Genomic DNA, 15936 nt, shown 5'->3' on the forward strand with positions numbered 1-15936 from the left:
CCGCGCGAACGAATCACGCCCCCGAATCCACCCTCCGCCGTTCCTCGTGGAGTCGATTAAAAATCATTTATCGGGTGGCTTGATAATTGCCCCGTTAATCCCCCCCTTCTTCCATAATTTCGTGGCCGTCGTGCGTAACTCGACGAGTCTTTTTTTTTTGGCGGCGCGAAATCTCGAATATTCCCTCTCGCGAGATTTCGGATTCGAGCATTTCTTTTTCGCCCGTCGATCGACCGGCGAAACGACTCGATTAACGTTGAATATTAATGACAAAGCGGGACGACGCTGTATTCGTTAACGTGGAAGCGAAATTGACTTTGCGCGCATTATACATTTAATTAAACTTCAGAATTTTTCAAGATATTTAATCTATGTTCAACCCGCTTCAAATCGAGTTGATGCATACTTTGTTGCGCCATACTTTTTAATTAATCTCGTCGTTCCGAAATTTCCGCCGAACGAGCTCGTAATTATATGCTTATTATATTTTTCTTACTGTAATTTTCGAAGCAATTATTTATCATTCAATTTTAATTGTTTCGTTGTGCCGTGTGTCGATAATTTTTCGTAACAAGTAATCCCTCGATCCGATCGGACGTATCGTTTCCAATTATTTGGCAAAAAAAAAAAGAAGAAGAAGAGAAAAAAAGGAGACAAAAAGTAAAATTCACAGACAGTTTCGCAAGGTTTATGGGTCAATAAACAATGACAATAAAATGTGGCAATATCGTTTGTCTCGACAAAGACGATATTCGAAGAGAGTGATGATAGATAAGAAATCGCCGATTCGCAATATCTATCGAATCTTTTTATGTGTCACGTTTACGTGAAAAACCGGGCAACAATACGTATCAATATCCAAGGATATCTTACGATAGATTTTTTTTTTTTGAACTTGGAATGAAAAAAACTAGTGACGCGAAATTAACGATGCACATCCAAGTGCAAACATTTTTTCGAGTATATAATTTTTTCCACAACTAAAACTAACTTCGTCCACTTCTCATTTGTGAACGAATATCGCTCGGCTTTCGATAATTCCTTCGCTTCTCTTTTTCGAGTAAACTTTGCACGTCCTTTGGGCGAGTATCTTTTGAAGAATCATTATTATTATTATTTTAGAATACATTGCGTCCTTTTTTCCCGCGAGTTGCAAATTGCGGAAATGGATTTAAATATTCTATTATAATTCAAGATGTAGAATCTCTTGGCCTCGTTTCTACACCGGAATGCTAGAGAGTAATGAAAGTGTGTTGCCACGATTCCCGCCATTTTGTATGATTCTAATTAATTCTTGAGAGGATACGCGAAACTTGAATTAATATCGCGCTATTTGGCGCAAAGGAAAAGAGAGAGAGGGAGGAAGGAAATTTTGGAAGCAAGAGGCGGAAGAAACTTTTCTCGAACGACTTCCGCCTTTCAACTTCCTTCCTTCGTTTACCCGTCGCGTTCTTTGTAACCAGCCCATGAAAATTATAATTGAAAACGCTTTCAAATACCTTCGAATCCCATTTTATATTCCGCATTGTTTAATTATTGGTTTTTTTCGCGGATGGGAAAGTGGGTCGCGAAGAATTCGCGAATAATATCGATGTATCGTGTAATTTCGGAAGGGGAAGTTGGGGATGATCCGAAAGATTAAGTTTCGAGAATTTCGAACTTCTTTGGGGCTTCAATTCATTTTTGCCCCCTCATACCTCGTGGATACGATCGATTGGAGAGTAATATTCGACGAAGAAATTCGAAATTGAGACGAGGGATTAAATTGGGAGGGAAAATTCATGGAGGGAAAGGAAGGAGATCAAGTAGATTAGTAAGATAGTTGGTTTATTGAATTTGCAATTGTAATTTATTACTTTATCAGATATGCAAAATTCTAAACGGTTGATTTATTAAGTCTGTAGGAAATATCGAGTAGTTTAGATCAGTTTATAGCTTCAGTTACTTTCAATTACTCGTTATATTATTTTATCTTTATTACATTAAACCTGAAATCCTTAAAAGATTAAAATTGGAAATTAATTATCCAAGCAAGCTTGATCTAATTTAATTAACCTAATAAATTTTCTTCGCACAACCGAAGAGTTCTAACTAGCTCCATTATTCAATTTCTAAAAATATCAAACATTCCTCAGTTTCTATTTCACCTAGTCTTTCTTACTTCGAAATTCCACTCTGTTCGAACAAACACGTCCTGCAACCTGGAAAAGAAAAGGGAAAGAAAAAGAAAAAGATCGTCCATAATTACACCAATTTTACACCCTAACGTATAAAATTCACGAATCGAATTGAAACGCGTCCTACCAAACGAGCGAATCGAACCTCCATCATTCTCCATCAAAAATCCCGACGTATATCAATCCTCACACTCCTAGAGAGAGAGAGGGAAAAGACAGAATCCAGACGTCGAGGAACACGACGATTTTTAACCGGCTAGGAAAAAGTAAAACAGAAAAAAAGAAGAAGCGAATCGAAGCAGGAAGCAGCTTCGTATAAACGCGATATCGTAATTAATCACATCGCTTCTAGGCGCGTTGAAAATGTTGGAAAACAGGGGGAGGGAGGGAGAGCCGCCGCTTTTTCTCCTCCCCGGTGAAGAGAGAGAGAGAGAGAGCAATCTCTACCGCGCTCCAAACCTCTTCAGCCGTTTCATTTCGTTCCTCCCCCTCCGCGTTTTCGTTTCACAAGTTAGTTAGGCTCGATTCTGACCCGATGGAGAGGTCGATTCATCGGGGAACAATTTCAATTTCGCCCGGAAGCTCGCAACGGTCAGCGTTCCGTGTCCTCTCCCCATCATTGAGGGGAAGGGGGAGGTTTGGGTTCTTTTAAACGGTCGATCGAACCACTGGCTCCCATCTGATCGTTCCGTGCCTTCTTGCTGCCTTCGATTTTCGGAATCGATTCACGGTTATTAGTTCGCTTCTTTGTTCCGCGGTTCACGGATTGGGCGAACGTTTGTCCGTTGTTCGGTGGTTAGGGGTTGAGGGAGGGATTGAAATTTACAGAAACTCGTTTGTTACTTCTTTTGTCTCTTCCCTATACAGAGCGAAAACATTGTCGAGGCGCATTGTTGGGAATTCACATTCGAGTACGCGGAATCATAGAAAAAGTTTTTGCGAATTTTTGTGAACTATTTTCTTCTTTCTTGTTTTTCTCTTTTCCTTAGATATATATATAGTGCGCGCATGTTTCTTTTATGAAGGAATTCAATGTTGATGCGTTGGATTGGATATGCCTATTGGTAATAATACGATGGAAAAATAGGCGAGTTTGAATGGAAATTAATATTTATCGATCGAGTTAATTTAATCCTTGTATCAACAATATGATGATACTCGTTTATAAATGATTTGCATCACTTGGAAACGTCACCTTCAATTTACGACAAATATGATATTTCCAATCTAAATATTTTTCTTTCGAATTAAAAGTTAGTCCTTATTAAAAAAATACCTTTATTTTTCGCAACTTGGCTTTTCGCTCTGTAAAATAAAAATAAAATAAAGAAAAAGAAAAAAGAAAAGAAAAGAAGAAGAAGAAAGAGAAGAAAAGGAGAGATATACCAAAGCGTTATCATATTTCATATACGTATAATATTCACGTTTTGTGTAGCGAAAGAGGAATTAAATACATACACTTTTAATGATATAAACGAACATATCCTTCCTCCGTGGATAAAATTCACATTTCGAAATCGTTACATCGATCCCCCTCTAAAACTTTTTAAACGCTTTAAATACGCGGATGTAAAAAAAAAAAAAAAAGAGCCAGAGATTTAATTTGAGATTAATGTTCGAATAACGTTTCTATATTCTATACCATTTTGTTTCGCGAATATCTATCTCAAATGATTCATTTTCATTTGCATAAAGCGCAGACTTTCTTCATTCGCAATCGTACGAGGATTCATTTCTCCGAGTCGCGGACTTCGACTCTGAATTATTATCTTTCCGATATTTCCGGTTATATGTAATATTATATCGATTTATAATCCGACGAATCCCGAGCGATCTTCGATTTTTCGCGACCGGTGACCTGGAAAACTCGCGAGTGAGCGGCGGAATTTCCATGGATCGTGATATGTACGGAATATTCTACCCATAATGTGTTTTCCTCCGGCTTAATTCCGCCCCCTCGGGGATTCGCCACGGTTATATTTTTCCACGAGGAAGACTTTCGAATGCATTAAAGCCGTGCCTCGCCCGATGAATTACGACCAGAAAGAGGGAGAGGGAGAGATGGTAGGTAGGCGCAGGAACGCGTAATGAAAAGGAATACCTCGCCTTCGTTGCGCGCGATTTAACGCGTTTCGGGATCTAAGGTAATATAAGTTGGACTTAAACCTGGCTTAAATTGAAAATAAAGAAAAAAATAATAAAAAATAAGAGGAGCGAAATGCGGTGGAAAAAAGATTATGGTCTTAAAACGATGATAAATAAACGTGGATCAAATTTGTCGAGAGAAAATTCTTCGAAATCGATATCGATTCTTTCGAGACTCTTCGCCCTGTATCGTTTACCATATATAATAAACGTATCGTTTTATTATCAATTTATTAACAAGGGAATTGGAAATTATAAAAATTATAATAAATGTTGGGCAAAGGAAACATCTCAATTACGAGAAACGTCGATTTCGATTCCGGTGGTATGTTTCAATTAATAAGTGTGCTCCATTGAAAAAAAAAAAGGAAAAAGAAAAAATAGGAGCAGGAAGGGAAACATTTATTACGCCACGATAATTAAGTTGGACGTAATTTATACTAGGTAATACGTCGATGGAAAAATAAAAATTAAGGGAAGGAAGGGGGGGCTAAATTAGTATTCTAAATTTAATCATAAGATAGAATTGGCGCTCATATTTGATTAACGCAGATCTAGATCGGAGCAAATTTCTCGAGCTTTCTTAAAATTCGGAGAGAATGGAAACGAAAAAATCGAATTAATTCCATTTAAAATAAGTTGAAACAAACAACTCGGTGAACTTGCGTTATCCGCGACATTTGGAAAAGGCGGGGATTTTAAACGCGAGGGAAAAATATATAAAATGAAATTCACTTATCGTAAATTCACGCATCGTAAAATTGATATTGACACAGTATTTTGAAAGGAAAGAAAAAGAAAAATAAAGATAAATAACGATGATAATTTACTTCACCAAGTCTAAGATGACCGATACGAATCCAAGATGGCTCGACTTTTCCAAGAAAAACCTCTTCTTCTCTAACAAAGACACATTTCGAAATTTTTTGCGCGTACGGTCATTTCATAAGAACGATCATCGATGGACCATCTCGTGCGTGGGTTCTCTCATTTATTTTTATCCCAACTCGACGTTATTTTTCTTCTACAACTCCTCCGGAGATCTTTAAAAAAAATCCTACATCCTTCATTTTCAATTATATCCCACATATCTCTATCTCATACATGAAACATTTATTCGAAATCTTTGCGAAAATATTTTCATCTCGATCCGACGCAAATACGTGTCTCAATTCTCGAGTAAAATTCTAAAGTATCTCCATTCCGTTGAATTTCTTGATATAATTTCTCAAAATAATAGTTTATATCGGTCACTGGTTCATCAGATTTCGTCCACGGCTGGGTTAATGGGCGAATGCGAGTAACGATTCGGTTTTGAAATTAAAATTGACGGATGAACGACGATCAAATGGATAGTTAACGTACTTGTGGGATGCATCGACACGATTCTGTCAGTGAAAATGAAGCTTAATAGTGCACGGTGAATTCACGTCCCCGTTGTTTACGTCACGTCGACGCCACGTGTTTGCCGTGTCGTGTAAAGGCGGGGACAGTTTACAAGGAATGTTTGGACAACGATCGATCCTTCGAATTTTGGCTACCTTCGAGGGGAGCACAGTTTGCCATCTCTTTATCCGCAACGAGATCCGCTGAGAAACCACCCTATTTTTCCAAAAAAACAGACATTACGCTTTCAAAAATTGACGACAGAGGGATAAGACGCTAAATATTGCACGATATCTGGAGGAGACCGAGAAACTTCTCGAGAATTCTTGCCAAACTAATATATCTCGAGATACGTACGAGTTTTGTCTTCGTTTTGGGCCATCATTCTTTCCCCAAACTTTTCCCTGTATTTTTCACAACACTCGACGAAAGGAGAGAGGAAACGAGTAACGATTTTCGTTTATATTTATTTAATTTAATCCGACTTAAAATTTATAGTTGATTAAATAAATAACTTTCCTACCAAGATCAGTTTTACAACTTTGGATTTCTTAGATTCAACATTATTTTCTCTCCGGATTCTATATTATTTTCGCTGTCAGAAAATTTAAAAAAAATTTTAAGTTTCGTAATCTCTTAAATTCATTCTCAGAAATTAAAAAAGCAATAAAAGTACTAAATTTAAATACATATATAATATTTATTCGCGATCAGAAAATAAAGAAAGAAAAGGAAAAAGTTTAGAAGAAAATGTTCATACCAACGACAAAAGTTTCCTTCAAAAAAAAAGAAAGAAAAGAAGGGGAGAGGGGGGGATAATTGAGAGGAGAACGTGAAATCGTGAAAAATCTGATTGGTCCGTCCGTTGTTCGGTTCTTGAAAATTTGATCATGGCTGGCAGTCACGTAAATCATTCGAAATTTAATTATCAGAGGAGACGAGGAAAGTTACATTCGAAACTTTGCAACGACACAACCCCTCTGGCTGGCCTAGTTCGATACACGTGTCAAAGTAGATGCGGCTCTTTCGACTGCTTGTCTAATTAGCCGGCCTTTTTAGCCGGCCGTTTGATTAAGTGGCAAATTGGCGAGCGTGTGCGAAAGGAAATTAGGCACGGGTGACAAAGGTAGGGAGAAACAGAGGAATTAGATGAAAAGCGGGCCGGGAAAAATCTATGGACAGGCCTTTGGAAATTTTCCAACCCTTTTGTGCCTCCAATTGATTTTGAACACGATTCGTCCCAATTATTTCTATTATTAATTAAGCGATTCAATTTTCCAACGGATGGATTTTTCCTGTGTATTTCTTTTTCGAATCTCGAAAACGATCAATTTCCAAATCCACGATCCGTAATTTTAATCCTAAAAGTAAAAATATTTATTAATGTATCATACATTCCGGTATCAAAGTCGACAAAATTTCCAGAGATACGAGGCAATATCTTATCTCGCCACCAACTAACACAAATTTCTTCGTTTCTTTTCTTAGCAATACGAGAAACGTAAAAGAGAAAAAAAGATTCTCGCAAACTCTCAATTCAATGACCAAGAATTTAAGGTGAAAAAGCTCGAGGGAGAGGCGAAAGAATCCTATAAATTCGTTGAAAAACACGTAGAAAAAACTCGACTTCTGATAAATAATACACGCACACGGACGCGACGTAAAAAAAAAGGAGGAGAAGAGGAAGAGAGGAGGGTGGGACGAAGGTTCATAAAGCAGCGGGTGGTCCTTTTAAGTGAATTGGACTCGATCTCCCGGAGGGTTCCGAGACTTGGCCGGCTCGTGTGGGTGGTTGGGCGGAATTCTAATTAATGCATCCACGCTTCCATTCTATTCCAAATATTAAAAGAGCGTCTTAATTATTTGTCTTTACCCAAACTGCCCCTCTCGTCCCTCCTTCTTATTTTTTCCACTGAAATTCTCCCCTTCTTCCTCGGATAAATTCGTTATCTCGCCTCTTCGTACGTTTCTTCGCACGTCTGTTCGAACACGAGAGACGAATTTTCGCGCCCGTCACAAGTTATCGTATATCGATGATCTCGAAGAACGTTCAGAACAGAAGCAAGCAACGGTTGTCAATCGATAATGATGGATCGGAATGAATACCGAGATATCGAATTTACGTACAACAAAGTAAACGTGACCCCTTCTTGTTTATCTAATATATATAATAATCGACTTGTCCATTCCTCTCTTAATACATCTTTTAAGTCAAACTGAATTCCTTTCCTTCTTAAACAAATGATGTAATTTTTGAGGGGATTTTTGCACGCATAATCGAGATTTTCCTCGATTAAAATTGCGTTGATAAAAATTTTATCGTATCACTCATTTTCGATTCTTTCGAATTTTTTTTAAATCGTAATCGATTATGATTCTTCCAATAAATATATTCGGAGTCTTATCCAGGAGCCATTTTTGTATGCATAATCGATATTTTCCTCGATTAAAATTGATAAAAATTTTATCGCCGATGATCGTATCACTCCGTTGTTGAAGCAATCGATTTTCGACTCCTTCGAATTTTCTTTAAATAAGTTTAAATCATAATCGATTACGATTCTTCCAATAAATATTCGAAGTGCCTTATCCAGAAGTCATTTTTGTATGCATAATCGATATTTTCCTCGATTAAAATTGATAAAAATTTTATCGCCGATGATCGTATCACTCCGTTGTTGAAGCAATCGATTTTCGATTCCTTCGAATTTTTTTTAAATAAGTTTAAATCGCGCACGATTACGATTCTTCCAATAAATATTCGGAGTGGCTCATCCACAAGCCATTTTCATCCTCGAACAAACCGCATCGCTGATTGAAATTTATCTCCCTATTCTCTCCGCGCATTTTACGCAATCGTTTCAATCGTTTCACCTCGAATACCGCAATGAGCACAATGTGCTCGATTCAAGTTTGCTCTCGTAAATATATATGTATATATATATATATAAAATACTCGTCGATCGTACCTTGCCGGTTTATTAAAAAGAGAAAAGGAAAGACAGAGAAAGAGTAGAGAGGGAAGGAAAAAAACGAGGAGGAAGGATCTTATTTATTTATCTTTTGGGGAGCGCGAAGTAGGTCGTGGAAGTGGCTCGGTGGTAGCCACTACTAATTACCCCACGCTTCGTGCATTGAAGAGAGAAAGAAAGGGAGAAAGAGAAGGAGGGGGAGCATGGCGAAGAGGGCCGTGCCACTGAATAAATGCCGAGGAATAAAGTTGAAAAGAAGTCGCGCGCCGTGGAAAAGTTGGGGACAGGTGGCCGATTAAACCGAACGAATCGAATTCTCGGAATTAACTGTCCCTCTTCTTCGAGATTCTCGACTGCCACGGTTCACATTCCGCAGTTTTCAACTTTTCACGAGGTTTGCTCTTCCATGCCCGAATTCGTGTCGATTATTTTTCGAGATAATTGATCCTAGGGGTTTTCTCCATGACGAAAGTTTGATTCGTGGAATTTCATCCTTTTCGCTTTTTATAGTACTTAATAATGGAATTTGTACTTTGGGAAAAAGATTGTGTGTAAGAGAGAAACGTACGTATGTAAACAGGGCGGATTGAAATATTAAAAAATAAGTCGTAAAATAATTTTCACTCGCAAATATTTTAAATAAATCGTAGGGGAAATTCTTTAAAAAAAGAATCAGTTGGAAAAATAAAAAATAATTTGAATTATTATACGCTTAATGGAATGGAATTCCATTCCTTTTCGAAAAATTTCAACGAAAACGCAAAAGTGTTTTCTCCATGGAACAAGAAATTAATTATATCGTGCATAAACTTTTAATAGCCTCAATTACAAAGAATAGGTGATCAAAAATTGTTTTTGAAAACGTCAGGAAAGCATCGGTTTCTTCGTTCTCTCGAAAGGCGATTCCGTTCTCGGAGTCAAGGCCGCCATCGTCGCCACGTTTTCGAAGGGAGGCATCCACCCGATTTCGAGTTGTACACACAACCGAGATTGAAATTTACATTTCCACGAATTCAGAATGAAGCGAATTAGCACGCGGTGCGAAATCTTTTGGGAATATCGGATCGAATTTTGAAAAGTTCGTGTCGATTGGATTTTTCTTCCTTTTTCTTTTTTTTTTTTTTTGATGCGTACGCTGCGTGGACACGAATGGCTTTCGCTTTCGCCGAGAAAGGAAAAAAGAAAAGAAGGAAAATATATCAAGCTTGACTTTTGAATACGAGTGGATGTCGAGGATTCGAGAAATAAGTATTTGAGCCTGAAAACTCAAAAACTGTATTTCCTTCCAGGAGGAGGAGACTGAAAGCTATTTGCTCTTACCGAGTTCAAAGTTGAAACTGCGAGGGATCGATGAAAAATTCTATTTTCGTGAGTTAGATCAAGCAAACGACATTTTGAATACGCAAGTCAAAGACTCGGTCCAATTTGATCTGATATTTCTTCCAATTACAATTGAAATCTCTACAGACACGTTCCTTAACATCTGATCAGCATGATCTCGGATTCCAAAATATCCCATTCTATATAATCGAAACTGTGTTCCTCCAAATTTCTACCCAGCTTTCAACGCCCCTCCCTCTCCTCTCCCCCAATCAAATTTCTTTCCAAGCAAAGAGAGCGGAATGAAATATCGTAGAGAGCTCGACTCATTCGCGAAATTCTTTCTCGGAGCATAGAAATAGGATGACAGACAGAAATAGGATGAGAGACAGCGTGAAAGATAACGACGCGTGGGAAATCACGACTATTGTCCCTGCACATAAAGACAATGAACGCGACATCCGCATGGCATGCATCCGTGGGTCCGTGCCGGATCAAAATTTTCATCGCTTTTACGAATTTTTCCTTCACACAGGGATTCGAATCGTTTTCGAAAAATTGCCAATAATTGTAAACGGCGTACGTGCGAGTTCTCGCCCTCCTCTCGAGCAATCGTCTCGCTGAAAGGGAGGATGAGACGCACGAGAGGCGGATGAAAAGCGCGCGGTTTAAAGCGGTGAAAAACGCGGCGATTTTCCGCCCCATTAAATATCGAAACGGGGCGGAAAAATGGGAAACGGTTCGCTTCCGCCCAACGATGGCCGTAAGGTATCCCCGTGTTTCCGCGCATTATCCCCGGCAAAAATATGGCAGAAATATGGGAGGAGAAGGTTTAATGGAGGACGAGTCGGTTCGTTTGTTCTTTTCTCACGTTTATACACCGCGACAATTTCTCGCGCCTTTTGTCTCGGTTTTCGTTTATAAGGGCGTATCGGCGAGCAGACCGATGGATGGAGTTTTCGAGACACGGTTGAAAAGGGACAAGACGCGTCGAACGAAATTCATTTTCACTCGAAAACCCACGTGTTTTTTTCCAGCGATCATTTTGCTCCCAATTTTAATTAAATTTCTTCGCGAATTATATAAGTCACGTTTACACGTTCTAATCTCTCTCTTAATCATCTCTTAATTGTTCATCCAGTGTTTCTCTTTATTTCTTTTTTATTTAATAGAGAAATAAAGTGTTTGTAACGAGAAAGAGAGAGAGACAGAAAGAGCAGATTGATAGTATTTAATTTGTCAACAGCAGTTTTAGATTCGCAAAAGGGATAAGATAATTTTGAACGAATAATTTTTCCTCTCTTAAACTTTCCCTCGATTGCTCGAATTTCATTTTTTTATTTATTACTCGAAGAGCAACGGGAGAGAGCAGATTAATAATATTAATTCGATTCGTTAACAGCAGTTTTAGATTCGCAAAAGGGATGAGATAATTTTGAACGAATGGTTTCTTTTCTTAAACTTTTCCCTCGATATAAATGAAATATGGAAATATGGAAAGGCGAGCGATCCATGGTGGAAAATTAATGGGAGGAATGAAAATCTCTTGCCAAACGACTCGCCTGCCCTCTATTAATATTTGCCTGCTTCGTTATTTCGCGGGGAAGAAGCCGAAAACTCATCATCGGTGTTCACGGAGCTCGTTAAAATTACGCGAGCTTCTTAGGACGCCACGGGGTTCGGCATAAATTATAACCGAGAAATGGAAGGGTTCCGCGATCACGAAATGATAATAGACCGTCCCCACGATCCTCGTAATCGTTATTAAAATTGTTCGACCCGATTCGGGCTCGTTATCTTGATTAAATTACAAACATCGAACGATTATCCCTTCTTTGTCCCCCACCCCCCTCTTTTTAATTAGAAGAGAGAAAAGACAACGAAGTCTCGTCCCTCGAAATGCAACTCGAAACGTTTCGAATATTGTTCGAAATTAATTTTGGATGAGTGATAAAAAACGGAGGAGTTGAATTATGTTGATCACAAATTTTACTTTTTCGATTACTTTTTTGAGATTCGTACACGAAGCTGTTAAAAAATGCGACACGTAATTTACGTTGTTTACAACCAGATAAAATTGATACGTAGAATCAAGATCGCGTTTTCCAAATAACCAACGATTCGATGTGGAACGGCGCTATTACGATCAGAGGGCGGATAACGTGTCACTTACTACGTGGCCTTAACGTGGTTTGCACGTCCAAAGTTTCACATTTATAATGTACACGCGTAGGAGCATAAAATAATACTTTTACGATGAAAATTTCACTTAAACGACAACCGATACTCTCCCGATATCGAGAACTTTTCAACCATCGATTAATAAACGACGATAAAGTTTCAAAAGTTATCGCGTCGGACGTCTATAAAATTGCAATATAAAACTCGACCATGATCACTTGAGACTTCTTCCATTTTCATTCGCGACGAGTTATCGAACAATCGCGTTGGAAAAATTCGCCAGACAAAAGCGAGGAACGGATACTTTCGCGCGTGCAAGTACTCCGTGGCGAGTGAAGGATGGTGAAGAAAAAGAGGAAGAAACGATTTTTTATCAATTCAATCAGGAAGAGTTCTCGGGGCAAATTTTTCTTGCGATAATTCATCTTTCTCTAGATCCCTTTTTAATAGAATTTTATTAACGAGTTGTTTTACTCGAAGATTTTCTCGAAACCGTCTCGATTATCCTCTTGTGTTTGTACTTTACTCCATCCGTTTATTATTTCTGCATCTTTTCGTCATCTTCTCGCCACTATTAATATTGGTCGGCTATCGAACTCGAGTTATAAGGAATTTCAGGAATAGATAAAAAGATAGGAAGGAAACGATCGTTTTCTAGGTTTTCAAGAATTTCGAGAGAAATCTAATTAGGATTTCGCGATTCTTCGACAAGTTTTTTTTCTCAATTAATCTCGATATACTCTTTTTCTTTTTCCATTCGTTCATTTCGTTCGATCTGTATAGTACATCGATTGGAAAAATTCAGCTTTCATATTCTAGAAATGCTAAAAATATTTCGCTAGAAGCATTTTTTAATCATTTTTCTTCATTCGCGTTACATAATTCGAACGAGTTTTTCCTTCAACCGCTTCGTCGAAGTCTTCGTTCCATTTCCCATTCGACAACAAAAAAGAAACGTAAAATTGTTATTGGCATGGTGGCTTCGTGGCTGGTTTCGATGCATTCGTTTGTCGACGTGTTCCGACTCTCATTATTATACACCGCTCGTTTAAATAAACAAATAGAAACACGTAACCGGCGTCGATATTAACCACTTAAAATCTTTTATCGGAGCAATCCCAGTCAAATGCGCAAAATTAAACGGAAAGATAATTTTGTATCCAATATTATTCCAATCAATTTATTCCTTTTTGATACCAATCGTTGATATTGTTATATTTTACTTGATGGAGAGAGAGATTTGAGAAAATGAATTATTCAATCCACTTCGATACATTCGATTTTATAGAAATGAAATAGAAAAATTGAAATATCTCCCGATAATTTTTTAATTCCATCCCTTACGATCAATTCGGTCCAAATTTCTGTACGCAAACAACGTAACACAACGCGAGGAGAAGTTAATCGAAGAATTAAATTAACTTTGCGTCGCTGGAAACTCCACCGTGAGAAACGCGAGAATTCAAACAAGTGCAGTCCGATTCGTAATTAATTCGCCGCGTACACAAGTGGCCAAAAATTATACGAAAAAGTTTCACGAGTCAACAGAATCCAGAATTATTTTTAAACGTACATTCGATACGCTGTGAAAAAAGTTATTTCCACCAAATCCCAAATTTCTTCATAATGCCAATCTAATAACAAAACAACAAGAATTATATTATCTAAATATACGCCATTTTCTTTTCATTCTCCATATTGGAAGAGGATCCACGATACTGAATACCAAAAATCCAAGAATTATATTTTTACCACGTAAAATAATCTAACCTGATCTACCCAATACCAAAACTTCAAGAATTATATTTTTACCTGATACTAACAAAAATATACGCCATTTTCTTTTTTTTCTCCATTAGAAGGGGATCCACGATACTAAAGACCAAAAATCCAAGAATTATATTTTTACCCGATGCTAATAAAAATATACGCCATTTTCTTTTCATTCTTCATATTGGAAGAGGATCTAAGATACTGAAGACCAAAAATCCAAGAATTATATTTTTATCCGATGCTAATAAAAATATACGCCATTTTCTTTTCATTCTTCATATTGGAAGGGGATCCACGATACCGAATATCAAAAATTCAAAAATTATATTTTTACCACGTAAAATAATCTAACCTAATACCAAAAATTCAAAAATTATATTTTTACCCGATGCTAATAAAAATATACGCCATTTTCTTTTCATTCTCCATATTGGAACAAGATTTCAAAAATTTAAAAATTATATTTTTACCACATAAAATAATCTAACCAGATTTACCCAATACCAAACTCCAAGAATTATATTTTTACCCGATGCTAACAAAAATATACGCCATTTTCTTTCATTCTCCATATTGGAAGAGGATACGATATAAAATAAAAAAAATTCTCGATTTAGAATTCCGAAAGACACGATTTCCAACTTTTGCACGGTATTGTATATGACGCGTGGAGGGTCACTTTCGGTCGGTCTGTGCGTGACAGAGCGTGGCTACTTGCGAGGAAGAGGCAGTGTACTCGATGGGTTTTCGGTGGGTGCTGGTGCACCCACGGTGGCCGGGTCACGCGAATTATTCAAAAACGGGCCAGCGGGGGAGGTGGCCGGGTCACCGGCCACCTCCTAATTCGACGACCGTCGCCCTGCAACCAGCTAACTTGTGGCCGAATCGTTTTAATCCCCTCCCCTCCCTTATTATCGTTGAACAGCACGCGACAGATGACAGGCGAGAAAGTGAGAAATCGAAAGGTGACGATTCCTTCGCATTTGTTAATTTTCAATTTGGTTATAAAATTGGATCGATCTCGTTGGGGGATTGATTACAGTACAGTTTCGTTCCACGAGTCCCGGTTTAACTGCGATTGAAACGCGAGGGTGTATCATTTCGAAGGAAAAATTATAGCTTGAGAAGAGTTGTTTTTTGATATTCTGAAAATAAATAATAATCAATTACGGTGCTTCGGAATTATTGACGATAATGATAGAAATATCGGGATATAGTTACGGGTAAAACAAAAAGGAAAAAGATAAATCTTGTCGATAAATAAAACTCGTCGATAAAGTTTGATAAACTTTTTTTTGCGACGCGATATATTAAAAGGGAAAAATCGTTGCTCGTTAAATCCGGTCTACTCTCTTTTTTTACTTTTTTCTTTTTTTCTTTCCTTTTTTACGCTGGCTTTGTTGATAATTGTTTGCTTCCAAATTACACTGGCTTTTCTTTTTTTTTTTATTTTTATCAACGTTTACTTCCCCCTTTCGCGTGCCTTCTTTAAACAACTAAAACTACCGAACGCGTTTTAAAAAACTAGAGGCGGCCATCGATATTCCCCAATTACCGAAAATGCACGGCCACTTTCAGGAGAATTAATGTTGACTTTTATCGAGAACGGGATGGAACTTATCTACTTATCTTCATCGCATCTGCATCATAAACTTCAACGCTCCAGCAATATATACGTATCATTAATTTCGGATTAATAAAACGAAACGCGAGAAGTAAAATATAATATAAAACGAGATCCGAGATATTACGTTCTTAAGACTGAAAATATTCCTCTGACTCGTTGTCAATGTCAATATCTTTTAGCGAGATAAAAAAGAAAAAAGGAAGAAGAAGAAAAAAGAAAAACTTCCCTTTCTCGAAAGTTGAGCAAACTTACCTTTGCTCTTTCCTCTCTTATCGTTTTATTATAACTAACCGTCCCGTGGGTTCCACGACTTTATCCATGGCTGGTGGATTTATAAAGTCCCTGTTCGAGTAAA

General features: G+C 37.7%; 2 protein-coding genes across 2 annotated transcripts in view; one reads left to right on the top strand and one right to left on the bottom strand.

Annotated features, from left to right (window-relative positions):
• LOC107995054 (uncharacterized) overlaps window positions 1–15936 on the bottom strand; it is a 121725-nt gene that overhangs the window by 6656 nt on the left and 99133 nt on the right. The window lies entirely within an intron of this gene.
• LOC107995134 (uncharacterized) overlaps window positions 1–15936 on the top strand; it is a 51827-nt gene that overhangs the window by 755 nt on the left and 35136 nt on the right. The gene's annotated exons all lie outside the window — the stretch shown is intronic.

The sequence above is a fragment of the Apis cerana genome, linkage group LG11, assembly GCF_029169275.1.
Source record: "Apis cerana isolate GH-2021 linkage group LG11, AcerK_1.0, whole genome shotgun sequence".
NCBI classification, from domain to species: domain Eukaryota; kingdom Metazoa; phylum Arthropoda; class Insecta; order Hymenoptera; family Apidae; genus Apis; species Apis cerana.